The sequence below is a fragment of the Struthio camelus genome, chromosome 8, assembly GCF_040807025.1.
Source record: "Struthio camelus isolate bStrCam1 chromosome 8, bStrCam1.hap1, whole genome shotgun sequence".
NCBI lineage: Eukaryota > Metazoa > Chordata > Aves > Struthioniformes > Struthionidae > Struthio > Struthio camelus.
In genome coordinates, this window is record NC_090949.1 from 9,813,392 (window position 1) to 9,826,832 (window position 13,441).

General features: G+C 53.3%; 1 protein-coding gene across 2 annotated transcripts in view; it reads left to right on the plus strand.

Annotated features, from left to right (window-relative positions):
• Positions 1 to 13,441, plus strand: part of NOS1AP (nitric oxide synthase 1 adaptor protein) — a 273,521-nt gene that overhangs the window by 179,261 nt on the left and 80,819 nt on the right. The window lies entirely within an intron of this gene.

A 13,441-nucleotide genomic window follows, 5' to 3' on the forward strand; every position in this document is an offset into this window, starting at 1 on the left:
GCTTGCTGTTTTCTACTTTTTTCTCCCATATTTTCTTCTGGCTGAGCTTCCTGAATTTGACCTAAATCCGTAAATCACTTAAGTCTCCATCTTTTCAGCCCATCATGATCTGTCCAAAACATTTCACACAGCCCCGATCCAGCCTTCCAAATTTAGGAACAGCCAATCACATCACTGTCAAACTCTCTTGGACACCCTGTTTCCCGGGGACGACTTTGCGTGGGTTTCTCTACCGGGAATAAAACCTACTGGTGAATAAAACCACTGAGAAATAAAACAATATCTTTACCAACAAAAGTGAGTTTGCAATAGGTCAGGATCTAGGTGGCTGATTGAAAAAGTTTCTGCTTTCTTTCCCTCAGAGAACATGGAGGGAAGAGAATAGGTGATTTAAAAGGTATTAGCAGAAATTAATTAAATTGCTAAATTGTTATGGAATGCCTGTGGAATTACATATTACATCTCTACCGGTGCCATTAAACTACATGCGATTAGCATCAGTACTATTAACTCCCAAGTATCTAATAACATTCTGTCACTCTTTTAGGTAATTAATTTTCGAGCCTTTATTTTACAGCTCATCCCCGGAACTGAAGAAAGAAAAACCTGCAGGTGCTCCAAGTGAGTGCCTTTGGCGCTGATTGCAGATGTCTGGTTTTGCGCTTTGTGCGTCTCAGGCCGTTCAGGACACGGGCTGAGATACTCTTCTGGGCATCGACAGCTTCGGATCCAACACGAAGGGGTACTGTAAACCCCAGGCAGGCTCAGGAAACCGCGGGGACCTTCCCCGCTGGACTGCCAGGCTGGTTAATGAAGAAGAAGGAGCTGAGGGCGGGATGAGCCTGCAGAGGGGCAGGAATTGGCTTTGACAGAAGGGGCAGGCCTGGGAATGGGCATGCAAACTCTGCAGGCTCCGGCAGCGAGGGGATTACCAGGCTGGCTGCGGAGGTTGACCGGTTCCCATCTCGGCTATTTGTTAGGGGAAGGTGATATTTCGCTGCGGGCAATAAGAAGGGAAACAATTAAAAATAAATAGGCTGGAACCAGAATTTTTCAGCTTTCTACTGGGAAGGTGTGTTGGCAAACGGCTCCTTTGTGCAATGAGAAATCCTCCTGGCAAACTACACTTTCACCTTCTGAAGCGAAAGAAATACATCAAAAATGTAGGAGAAATAACGCAAATTCCCAGCCCACCGGTGGACAGCCCGTAAGGGCATCATACAGCGTCGCCTTTTGAAAGAGCTAGTGGGGATTCCACCATCTCTTACCTCTTTGTGCTACAGCTTCTGCTCCGCAAACCCCTTTGGTGCTGCCTGTCTCCATCCGAAGGGTGCAAGCCATGGACGTAAGTGAGCCATTGGCCTTGGCCGGTAGAGGTTGGTGGTGCCTTCGGGGCCCCTCTCCCACGTGCGGCCCCAGCAGTGCCCCAGAAGGAGCAGCCTCGCTCCCCTCCAAAGAAGGAGCCTTTTGCAGCCTTCCTGCTGACCTGTTCCCAAAGGGCAGCGCCTGCCCCAGCCTTGCACAGTGGCAGATGAGCCGAGATCGCTCCCCTGGCAGAGGCGATGTGCTGGGCTGAACCCATCCACTTCCAATTTGGAGAATTGCACGAGTCTCACCCAAAAACGGGAGCTCACAAATAAACAGAGCAGAGCGAGCCATTCCAGCTACTTATGAGGCATCAAGTCCAGCCAAATCCATCTAGGTCCTGTCCGCTTGCCAAGTGTTTGGACAAAGAGGCAGCAGAGGGCTTGCGCTGCTGCATGCCAGATGCTATCTGCGAGAAGAGCCTGGACTGGTTCTTCTTGCGTCCCAACATCCTCACGGCAGCTGCTGCACATCGCCCTTCTCCCAGCCTCAGGCCGAATCACCAGGTATTTTACCCTTGCTAGGACAGGCAGCCGGGACACAAGACAGAGTAGCGAGCTCAGCCCCGGCCTCTGCGGAGGTCCTGCAGGTGCCACGCAGCAGCACCAGTGTGTTGCTGCCGCAGTGAGCTGCACATCAGGGCGCTCTGCAGCCAAGGACGCCAGGAAGGGAAGCGGGGTGGGAGCTGTAGCTATTCTTTCCCTGGGTCCTGGCAGTTCTCACATGTCCTTGCTGTCCTCTAATGGTTTCCTTTTGGCAGGGTAAGATATCTGCTGCTGCAGCCCCTGTGCGAGGCTCAGAGGAGGGCAGCTGCCATCGAGCAGGGAGCCGACGGCGCCTTGCAGTCCTGCAGCCGGTTTCTCCATGTGACCACAGTGCTAGAGCGGCCCGATATTGTTGTGGGGTCAGGAAGTGCTTAGGAGAATTTGGGAAAAGAAAGGTACCCACTGGGACACCTCAGCACAAAGATGGCCCTGTGGTCAGGTGGGTTCTCTGCAGCAGAAGTGCTTGGACCCTGTCTACACCCCTGCCCTTTGATATCCCCTTGGGTATTCCCTGATCCCCACAGAGGCAGTGCCCTGAGGGGTGCACTATGAGGTCTGCCTTCCCTGTGGCTCTTTTCCCCAAATCCTGAATACCTGCTAGGGGTGGAGGCTTTTTGGTGGCCTGTCCCAAGCCCGCCTGCCTGGGCAGGGCCTTAGAGAGGCAAGCAAGGATGCAGCAAGGATGCCTTATCACTCCGGGCCCCCGAGGAACTGCTGCCTCCAACACCAAAAGGCTCAGGAGAGCTAAAGGCAGGGAAACGCCAGCCAGTGCTCCAAGAGGAGGCTGACTTGCTGTGATAGCCACCAGGCATTGGAGCACCTCCAGCCATGCACCACTGTCTGGGCATCTGGGAGCCAATGAACCAGAGGCCCCACTCTTGCAGGGTGAGAGGAAAGGCCGCATCTGAGCAACAGCCTTCAAGCGATGAACACTCAGCTGGAGGAGCTTGGTGGAGGTCAGGCTGCCTAGCATCCATCTCCGCAAAGGAGAACTAGCAAACTGCATGCCAAGAGCAGGGTGTCTGGAGACAGGCTGCTCTCCCCCCTCAGCCCAGCATCTGTTCGTTTTGCCTCAGATTTAATTACCTTCCCAATCCAGCAACCTCCAATCTCAGCGCTGCAATCCTTTACAGAGCGCAGCTTCCCTGGGAACTACAGCACAGAGCCACTCACGTGCTGCAAGCCCGAGTCAAATGGTCCCCCACTCCCTTGCAGGCACTTGGAAGCATCAAACTCTAAAGTAACCCCAGAAATGCTGGATAATCTCCGAGCGTAGCGGGAAGGAGCGTGTCCCTGTCTGCTGCAGCCAGCGTGGTGTCCGACCTGCTGGAAGCCTGCCCCGTTCCTGCTATGGAGGGGGGACAGGGAAGACATCCTGCAGCATTGCACTTCACCCCTGACCTGGAGGTCTCTTTGCACAGCTCTGAATTCCTCCCCCAGCTCACCCGTGTGCTCGTGTGCATGACCCTCCAGCCGCAGGCACCGTGCCATACGGTGGCAAGAGACAGCAGCTGTCAGATTGCATTAACTGCAGAAGGGAAAAGGCTCTTCATTCCCTCCCCTGGGAAAGCTCGTCTCTCCCGCGGCTGCGAGGCACGCATCCGCTGGGGCCGGCTCCGGGGCAGCTCTCGCGGGCATCCAGCTTCAGGCACCCAGGGTGTGCTGGGGCAACACTGGCCTTTCTCCAGCCTCTAATAATTTCCTGCCCCTTGTAATTTCTTGCCCCTAGTACTTTCCTGGCCTTGACAATTTCCACTCTTCTAAATTTCTGTTTTCCACGTCCTGTATCAAAAGTTGGAGTTTCTCATGATTTTAATTCTAGCTTTGAATGCCCTGAATTTTTAATGTGTGTCTGGTTTTTAAGTCTGGTGTCCTTGAAGGACAATATCCGTTTAAGCTGCTGATTTGTGCCTGCTCATTTAATTTCACCTTAATAAAGATTTTATGTGGTTTTGACATGTTCAGTGTCTCAAATGTATTGATCATAGCAGCCTGAAGAAACATTATGACCATAATGGCTCAGGAAGCATTGAAAATGCCCTGGCAAGGTATATTGATTGCCCTCTTTTACGGTTGTTTGAAGACAAAACTAATCAAAAGAAACAGCTAGTATTGTTGCCTGTTTTTATGTGAGCTTCCCTGATATTACAGCATTTTATGTGTGCAAATGGCATTTGCAAACACATCCTTGCAAGTTCTTTCTTGGAGTGTGAATAAGCAGCGGTCTTTGCAGAGACATCTTGTTGCTAGAGGTTGGATGCTGTGGGGAGGGGGCATTTGGAGAGGAAAAATGCAGCAGATATCAGAAGAGCCAGTTCTTTGGGCGGGTCCAGTTCCTGCAGCTTGACGGTGGCACTTGGGCCAAACTTCCGCAAAAAAGGAATTTGCTAGCATGCTTTTTGCGGCCACTGTGCTCCAAGGAAGGGGCATGAAAATGCGAATAAATAATTAAGCTACTAATATGCCCAGATTCCTCATCACTGGTTTCTCCTCCAGCAGAGGAAACCTCGGACAGGCTACAGCTCAGTGGAGACTGACTATAATATGCTGAGGAAAGTGGTAAACCTCCTGAAATCTGTCTTTACAGATGTGGGTTTCCCAAGCAGCTGTTCCCGGCTAATGTGCCCTCAGTGTCTGTGAAAACCCGAAGACATTATGGGCATGGTACACTAAGTCCAAAGGAGATAAAAATTAGTAGAATGATCCATTGGCACTGTTAGAAATGTACTTGAGACAGAAGAGGAGGATAATTAGCTCCTCACGGCCAATATTTGCATACAGATATACACCCCAGAGGCCTGTGTGCAGTCACCTGCCCAATTACTAATGGGAGGATTTTCCAAAAAGACAGTTTTCTAGTTGCAACTGATTTCCTCCAAACCAAGCAATAGTTACTTCCAGTGAAAGGAGTCATGAGCTAGAGAAGGAAGCCTGAGAGGGCAGCAGAGGAGACCCCTGCTGCGTTAGCTGTCCTCATGCCTCCAAGCCCAGGGAAGGCCCTCGCGGGTCGGGCCCTGGCTCGTGGCACCTCTGCAGCCAGGGGCTCGGGGCAGCGGCAGAGCCGGGGGCGCACAGAGCCATCTTCCCCACGCTGTGTCTTCCCAGCTACCAGCAGCTGGAAATTAAGGCACCTACTGAGCTGAAGTAGGTATCTGGACTATCATGTCTAATATAGTCTTCATGGTTTTGCCCCTCTGCTTTTGAATCCAGCCATACCTTCAGCCTCTCCAGCCTCCTTTGGTCTCTACGGACTCCCAGAGTTCTTTCCCATCTAGCACTAACTGATTTAGAGCCCAGCAGTGTGCATGCATCATTACAACTGCACCTGCCCACAAGCATCGCTCTGTATTTACTGACAAAAAATGTCATTTGCCATTCAGTCAACCTCCAGGTACAAAAGCTCCCAGGGAAGTAGGCGATGGGCAGAGTTAAGGTTGGCCTAAGCTCAGCTCTCAGCACGGGCCACATGGGAAGAACCAGTGCTGGGCTCTCACTTGGCTCTCAGGAATAGGCAGGTAAGGAGGCATCTCCAGAGGCTGCTCAACAGGACAAGTCTAATGAAGCAATGGGCAAAAGTGAGGGAAGAGGAGCGCAGGGAAGAGGAGCACAAGGAAGAGCCTTCTGCCCTCACCCCTGGAGCACAGCGTGGCAGCAGGAGACATTGCCATGGAAACTGGACTGGCGTTCCAGGCTGTGGGGTGAGCTGGCCTGAGGCTCGGTACACTCCCTTTTTCTGGGCATTGCCTGAAATGAGTGATCAACCTTGCCTCGGTCTCTGAGGCTGCCCCAGTTCTCCGCATCGGCCAGGAAATAATAACCTCCTGCTCTGCTGCCCTCCACCTGCACCGTCTGCGGCTGTGCTCGGGGTCCTGGGGAAATCTCAAGCTTCTCTCTCAGGCTCGCAGTCATTACACACGTAATCTGCCAGCAGGAACATTTTGTTCCACTGGAAAGTTACTGGGAGGGCTCACGCTGGCCTGGCGGGCTGGCAGCGGGTGCGGGGATGCTCGCAAGAAGCCGAGCCCAGCGCCTTGAGCATGCCAGGCACATCTTCGCACACTCCCGGGTGCGATGGAGGCAGAGATCTAATAAAATAGCATCTCAGCTCTCCAGGCTTAGTACCCGGCACTTGTTCTGCCCAGCAGAACAAATACCTAGAGCAGAAAAAGGCACTGTTTCCCTTTCTTGTGCTAATGCCAGGGAGAACTTAGTATTCAAAAAATGTTTTCAGATGTTTCACTTCACAGCTGGCGAATGAACTCTGAGAACTCAATAAACCTCTTTGTAAGAAATTATCTCTCATTAATCTCTCTGGTGGGGCTGGCACCTGAAATAACAGATCTCTACCTGCAGATACAAGGACACTGGGGAATGGGCAACAGGCAGTAAGCGAATTATCCTGGGATGGTCTCAAGCTCCAAATAAAGAATAAATCCTCGTAAAATTTTCTTCCTGATCCCTCTCAGGAAGAGGACATCAGCACTTGGAGGAGAAGGATCCTTGGTATTTGTACTTCTAGCAGGAGACAGGGCAGGAGAGAGGCCCTTGGAGCAGCCTGCACCATTTGTGGGGAAACTTCACCTTCCCACCAGACAGCTCAGGATGGAGCCATGCGGAGCTCCAGAAAGGTCAAGTGGCCTGAGGAGGGTTATAAAGGGAGACACAGGGCCCTGAGAAGACGGTGAAGGAAGTCGGACGCCCAGATTTACTGCAGAGCCTCTCCCCCGTTCCTGCCCCCAGCATCCCCCAACCTTTTCCCAAAGCCTCCCATGGTGCTGCTCAGTTGGGAACAAACTGCTCCACAGCTCCTGCCAGCTCACAGCTTTCTGCCTCACCCTGACTTGCTGTTTTGGAGACCGCGCAGTAACTGCTTCCTCCTTATCTGCAGCACTACCCGCTGCTGCTGGCTGCATTCGGTCGCACACGCCGTGCAGCTCCTGTGCTCCATGTATGATCATACTCCTACAAGCCTTGCAGCTATCAAACTCTTCCCCCCTCTGGGCAGGACAGCACTGCGAAGTACCTTGCGAGGAGGAAGAAAGATGATTTGAACAAACCTTGAACAGCTTGCCATGGAAATAGCATCTAGAGTTTGCTCCCTTGCAGGGAATTTTTAAGTTTATTTCAGTGTCCTTGGGTTTTGTGCAACAGATGGCTGGAGACGTGGTGGCCCAGCACATCGACGGTTTCCTCCAGCATGGGTGTCCTCAGAGCAGCTGGCCTCTCTGTGCTCGCGTTGAACATCACACAGCCTTGTCATCTGTCTCGGGGCCTTGCTGTTCCCGTGTCAGCAAGGAGCTAAAGAGTATGGGCTTGGCATAAAGTGGAAAGCGGTGATTAAACCTGTCTCAGCGCATATGGAGTTTGGTGCCCTGACCTAGTGCAGGAGCAGTGCCCACCGGCCCGGAGAAGGACGCTTCCAAGTTAGAAAAACGGTTAATGAGCTAAGCAGTACGGAGGTTGGCACCACAGTTATTCGATTAGCCGGGACATATGCTCCATGCATGATCAGTAAAGTGATTAGCTAATATTAACATAATCCACAATGCCATTAATTACAGGATCATGTGAGCCAGAGATGGGGGAGGGGGATAACGACGGGTGAGCTGCCAAAAGGGAAGCTTGTGCGTGTGCATCGCCGGGGGAAGCGTGTGCGCGTGCGCGCTCTCGTCGCGCCTGTGCCTCGCCGCGCCGGGTGCCGCGCGGGCAAGGGCTGGGCACGGCTCTTTTTCTCTGCGGAGCAGAATATGCCCGTGCCGCCAGGGTTGGGCACGTTATCCAGGCATGGAGCAGGCAGCGGATGGGTAGCTGGCACACGGGTGGTCGGGCAGGGAGGCTCCTCTCCCACAGCCGCTAAGGAGAGAACGGCACGGGGTCCGTGCTGCCCCCCCGCGCTGTGCCCGGGGGCTGGTGCTCTGCCGGACCAGGTTTCTCACAGGCCAGCTGCAAAGCAGAGACGTGGCTATGACAGAGGTACCAGCCACAAGGCCCGAATGGGAAACAAAGAAAAAAATAAAAATACAGTGAAGGAAATCTATCCTGCGACCATAACTACCACACTGAGCTAGAAACTCTATTCAGCCCATATATTAAGAGTCTTCTTTTATCGATGCCTAATGTCCCATGACTAGTGTCCAATGAGGAGCAATTAAGCTTGTGCTTAGATAAAATGTATGTCTTCAAGCAATAACCAGGCAAAGGATCTTTCACTGTAATGCCAATATATAATTTTGCTCCATGAAAATTACAGTGTATCTTAAAAATTCCTCTGTGCCAGGGTAATTACTACAATCTCCTCGGTTGCCCTCAACATCAATGGTAGCTCTCTGCGTGCCGGTGCTCCCCGTGCTGGAAAGCATTGCAGAGGGGGAAAGCAAATGCCTGGAACAAAAGCAAGGCGTGGGGACCTCCCGCGGCAGAGGAGCGGGGAGAGATGGCGCCGGCGTCCACCGCACCGACCCATTTCAGGGTCAGCTCCGTTTCCCACGGAGTCCCAGAGAGTGGGAAAAGCACCTGGTTGTGAGCAACTGGGACGTTTCGTTTGCATATGCGCTTCCTTCTGTCTGCCACCCGATTTAACTTCTGAAATGAAAACCCATTTCTCACAAGAAACAAAACTTTTCTTTTTGTAAGTAATAAAAACAAGACATCCCGAGAGCTTTGGAGCTTTCTCCTGATGGTCTCTGAAACAGAAATTTAGAGAAACTAACCCTTTCTCTCAGAACGGTGCAGTTTCGGCAAACCTGCCCTTTCGTTAGGAAACCTTTCTTTGCAAAACAGCCCGGGCAAAAGCAGCATCTCCCGGGGCGGCTGCGCGGGGAGGAGCGGATGCTTCCCACCTCGTTCGTCGCACAGACCAAACCCAGTGTCTCCCGGCCCTTGAAGCACCTCACTTCTGACAGCCTGCGGCAAAGTACTGCCAGCCATTCAGAAAGGATAAAATTATACAGCTCCAAAGCTTAAAAATATGAGCACTAGCAATCAAACAGATAAATTTAATGGTGACCACTTAGAGACCTGCTGGCTGAACCGTAATATTTGATGAGGTTACCGGATAGCATTGCCATCTTTCAGATCCGGGGAGGCCCATGAAAGGCAGCGGGATAAAGATCAGCGTTTTGGCCTTCCAGTCCTCTGCGATGCTGCGTGCCCTTGCTCCCTCCTGGAAGCTCTCCCTGCTTCCCAGAGCCTCCCCTCCCCAGCGTGGGCCAAGCCCCAACTAACTGTTTTGCAGCTGAATTCTTGTATCCCCTAAGTGTGGTGCTGTGAAGGGGTCAGGCATTTTCTGCTGGGCGTGCAAGGTCACTGGCTAGCTGCTACCCTGTGGCAGATGCCACCTCTGCAGCAGTCTGTTGGGACTTCCGAGCAGTAGCTACCCGCTGCAAATCCCTCTTTCTGCTATCTGCATTGCCAAGCAGTTACCAGGGGGGTTCACCTGATGGAGTTCTTTCTTTATTCATTTTTCTTAAAAAAAAATTACGTCTATACTATCATGTGCAAAGAAAACGAGTGTTGCAGAGTTCAAGATTTAAAAGCCAGTAAGTGCTTGTAGCAACTGTGGCCACATCGTCCTAACACAGGCACTTATCTGGTCTTTGATCTTTGTTTTAACTCGAGCCGGGCCTGGCCCAGGGCACAGGCTGGCTGAGTGACACGGGCTTGCAAGAGGAGGGATGCTCTTCAGCAGCGCTGGAACCGAGCTGGCTCTTCCCTCTCTTCCACGGGCCGGATGCTGGGAAGGCTGGTGCCAGGAGCTGCATGATGCCAGCAGCCAGCCGATGCCTGGGGTCTTTCAGAGAAATCAACGATGGTGCTGGGAACCCCCTGGCTGCAACAAAGCACCCAAGCACCTGGGGCTTTTGCTTTCCCCAGGATCAAGCTTAGAACAGCTTTCTGCTTCTTTCTCTTTTCCCAAACACACCTCTGCAAACCAGCCAATGGCCCGTTTTGATTTGCAGTCTGTCCCTAGAAAAATCCTCCCACCATTCAGCCCTCACTTAGGTCCTCTCAAGAAGGCCTTTGCCTGCAGGATGCTGTGATTTCAGGTCCGGGCTGGACCAGGGGAGAAGGGAAGCTGAAGGAAACCTGCACCTCCGTTCGCATGCTGGGCTGCCCTTCGGGAAGCGAGCGAGTGCTCCCTCAGCTCCCCTTCCACGGCGGCAAGGCAAAGCCGGGCAGCACCGCTGCTCGCAGGCTTGTTCCCCCAGCAGGCACCCGAGCCAAAAGGAGACATCACAGAGGAGGAATGCTTTCGCCCAGCGCTATGCAGATGTTTTTTGCATCCCCTTTTATGACACCTACAAATCAAAGTAAAGTCTATGGCAAAAACTAGAGTTCTACAGTAGTTGCTTTAAAAAGCAAATGACTTGAAGTCTTTACATGCTTTAAGACGGCTCTGTAACTGGATTTGGGCCATTTATCTCAAAAAGCTCAGCCATAGGGAAAGCCAAGCAGTGATGAAACCACGAGCTGCGATGCCTTCTGCGCGGATTCCTCATTGCGCCTGCCGTGACAAACGCGTTCGCCATGGACCGTGCTCGTCTTTCCCATTGTGACACCAGTGTCTGCTGCACGGCGGGGAAGGCAAGGCAGAAATGGAAAATAAGGGGCACGTTCAGCTCTTCTTAACTTCACGTCAGCTCTTGTCACAGCACGACCCCAAAAGCCAGAGGGCAGGAGGTGGCCTGGGACCGCAGCTTTCAGGGGTGCGCAGTTGCATGCAGCTCAGCTGGGAGCCAGGAAGCAGGGATGCAGTCACTGCCTGGGCACATGCACTGCCCAAGCCCCCTCTTCCTCCTCCTCCAGGAGCTCACCTGGGCACGGGGCACCGGCGTCCTGGCGCCAGGCAATGGCACGGACCAAGTCCCATGGGTCTCTGCGGGCCACGTTCACAGCAGCACGGCAGCCCCAGGAGGCACCCAGCAGGGTGCACAGAAGCACAGCAGCAAGCTTGGCATTTAATCTGCCGCAGCATCAAGTGGGATTTAGCAAAGCATCTATCTGCAATTGTCAGCCTCTAAAGAACTTTTAAATATGTCCTTTAACTGGTTCCTGAAGGACTCGTACTATTTTAATGAGCATCTCAGAACAGAAAAGCTCTCTACAAAGTATTAGCTTTGAGAACCAAAAGCAATCTCACCAACACACAATATCGAGTTTGATTGACAAGGCCAATACCCATAAACTATGCTGATTGACATTAATTAGTCTGCCAGCCTTTAATTGCTTCTGATCATGTCCTACATCACTCTGATTAAAAAATTAGTCCCATTCCAAAAACCAGTGCAGCAGGGTGGGGGGGAACAGTTTGAGGAGATCTCAGCTGGGGCCTGGGCTGTCACGCTCCATGCCTTCACTCACGGCATGCGGACGGGCCGTCTCGACAGAGCAGGGCAAGGCAGGCAGGCAGGCAGGCAAACAAGCCTTCCAGTCTGACAGTTACAACAAACCTTTGCGGCTGCAGATATTTTGCTTTGGAGGGACCCAAAGGCTACCTGGGTCACAGCCCAGGAAACAGAGGTGGCCGTATAGACATGAGCCAGAGCCCCACCATGCAACCCACTGTGGGGCTGACAGCAGCCTATATCCCCATAACAACCCTGCAACACAGCCTACCCCCTATGCACAGCCCAGCATGTGTGCTTCTAGCACAGGTTTTGGCTCTTACAACTGCTGATTAGCTGGGGAGTGGCTGATGAGGCACTGGCAAGGCTAATTTCTGCTCCCTTTAAAGAAGTGGCTGCCTGTAGCAGGTACCTTTCAGGGGGATTGCTAGCACTGCTTGGGGCAGGGAGGAGAAGAAATCCTTACCTAAGGATGCTGCACTAGGTGGCAGACAGGCAGCCAGTGAAGGGGGCATAATACCTCTAGGCAGGGGATTGCTCAGAGTGTGTTTTTAGGGAGCTAAGCTCCCGTGCCTAGGAAAAAGGGGTGCAAGTCACCCCTGGGAGGAAGGCTGTCTAGAAAGGTTGCAGTCTGAGGGGTGCAGGGAGTAGCTAACTGAGGATGGGTGGGAAGGTAGAGTGGCAGCTGGCTTGCCTTAGTGCAGACATTTAATAGCCAATTTTCTAAGACTGAGCTGGCTCCCTTGATGCCCTCTGGAGGGACACTGACAGCTCCCTGCTCCCAGGGGCAGCAGCTAGGTGTGCTGGGCTGGCAGCTCCCCATGAGGCAGCAGCCCTGGCTGGGCAGAGCCACCTGAGCTGCTCTGCAGCCCCAGGCAGCAAGGATGCTCCTGCCTTGTGGGCCTGGGCATGCACTTTGCATCTGCATCCTCCTAGCGTGCTTGATACAGCAAAGGCAGCCAGGCCCAAGTCATGTCTTTTTCTCTCAAGCTCTTCTTCCTTTGCATTTGCATGCCTTTGCGCATAAGAGTGGTCTAAGGTATCTTCTCAGTGGCATGAAGCTGTAGCAGATGTGTGTGGGGCAGAGTGGGCAGCCTTGGCTCTCCCTTGCTGCTCTGTCCCATTGCCTCCATCCCAGGTGAGCTGCGGAGGCCAGGTCCCCTCCCACTGCCTCTCGGGAAAGATTTCCTTCTGCTCCTCGCAGAGGCACTTGGCTGGCGGGGCCCGGGAGGCAGCGGGGCCAGCAGCCGCGTGTGGCACAGAGGGGGCTGGTTCTTGGGAACGGACCCCGGCTCAGGGAAGTCACTGCTCGATTCAACATGGGAGCGTGGGCTTTGCAGCTCGGCAGGCAGCCCTCCTTCTTCTCTCTGCTCGCCTTCTCGGTCGCCCTCGCCCCCCTGCGCTGGCGTTCGCCAGGTGAGCCGCCGCTGTAATGCTCTCCGGGGCCCAACGGTGCAACGGCAGCGCGTGGGGGCTTCCCCCAGCCTGGCCGCAGCCAGGAGGACAGGGAGCACAGGGCAGCCGAGCGGAGCCTGGCGGGAGGTGGGGATTAAGTGCTGGAGAAGAGCCTTGGCCAAGGAAGAGGGGTGGAAAGTCCCAGAGGATGAGCCTGGGGAGAAGGAGGCGTGGGCCCCGTGCAAAGCAAGGCTCCAGGTCCCTTGATGGGCTGGCACGAGGACACGGGACTGCTACGTCACCTCCTTTAGCTGTCCTTTCAGGTCACGGCTGGGTAGGGAGAAGTTGCAAGAGGTAGGAGACTGCAGGGGCAATTTCACCACTCCTTCCCTTCCCCTGGTACGCAGGCACAAACCAGAGGCGAGGAGTTATGTGAACCACGCGGTTCCCATGGCAGCCAGCAGCAGCTCGCAGAGCAGGATATGATCACACTCTATTAGTCTGATAATATCATTTAGAGCTGACTTAGAAGGGCGTCCCATCTAATTAAAACGGAGCCGCTCGTGAAAAGCGCAAGAGCACAAAAAGGCACAGCGGATCCGCGCCCTGAGCCCCGTGCCTGTGCAGCTGTCTTGTTGGTGAATGGCTTTTTATTTCCAGTTTCACATTGGAGCTAATTTCATCCATCACCAGAAGCAATGTGATTCACGCCCTCAGCAAGAGGGAGGGGAAAGCGCTCTTCTCCAGAGCAAGTGTCGTCTGGAGCTCAGCTTTTCCTTAATTACACGGTTC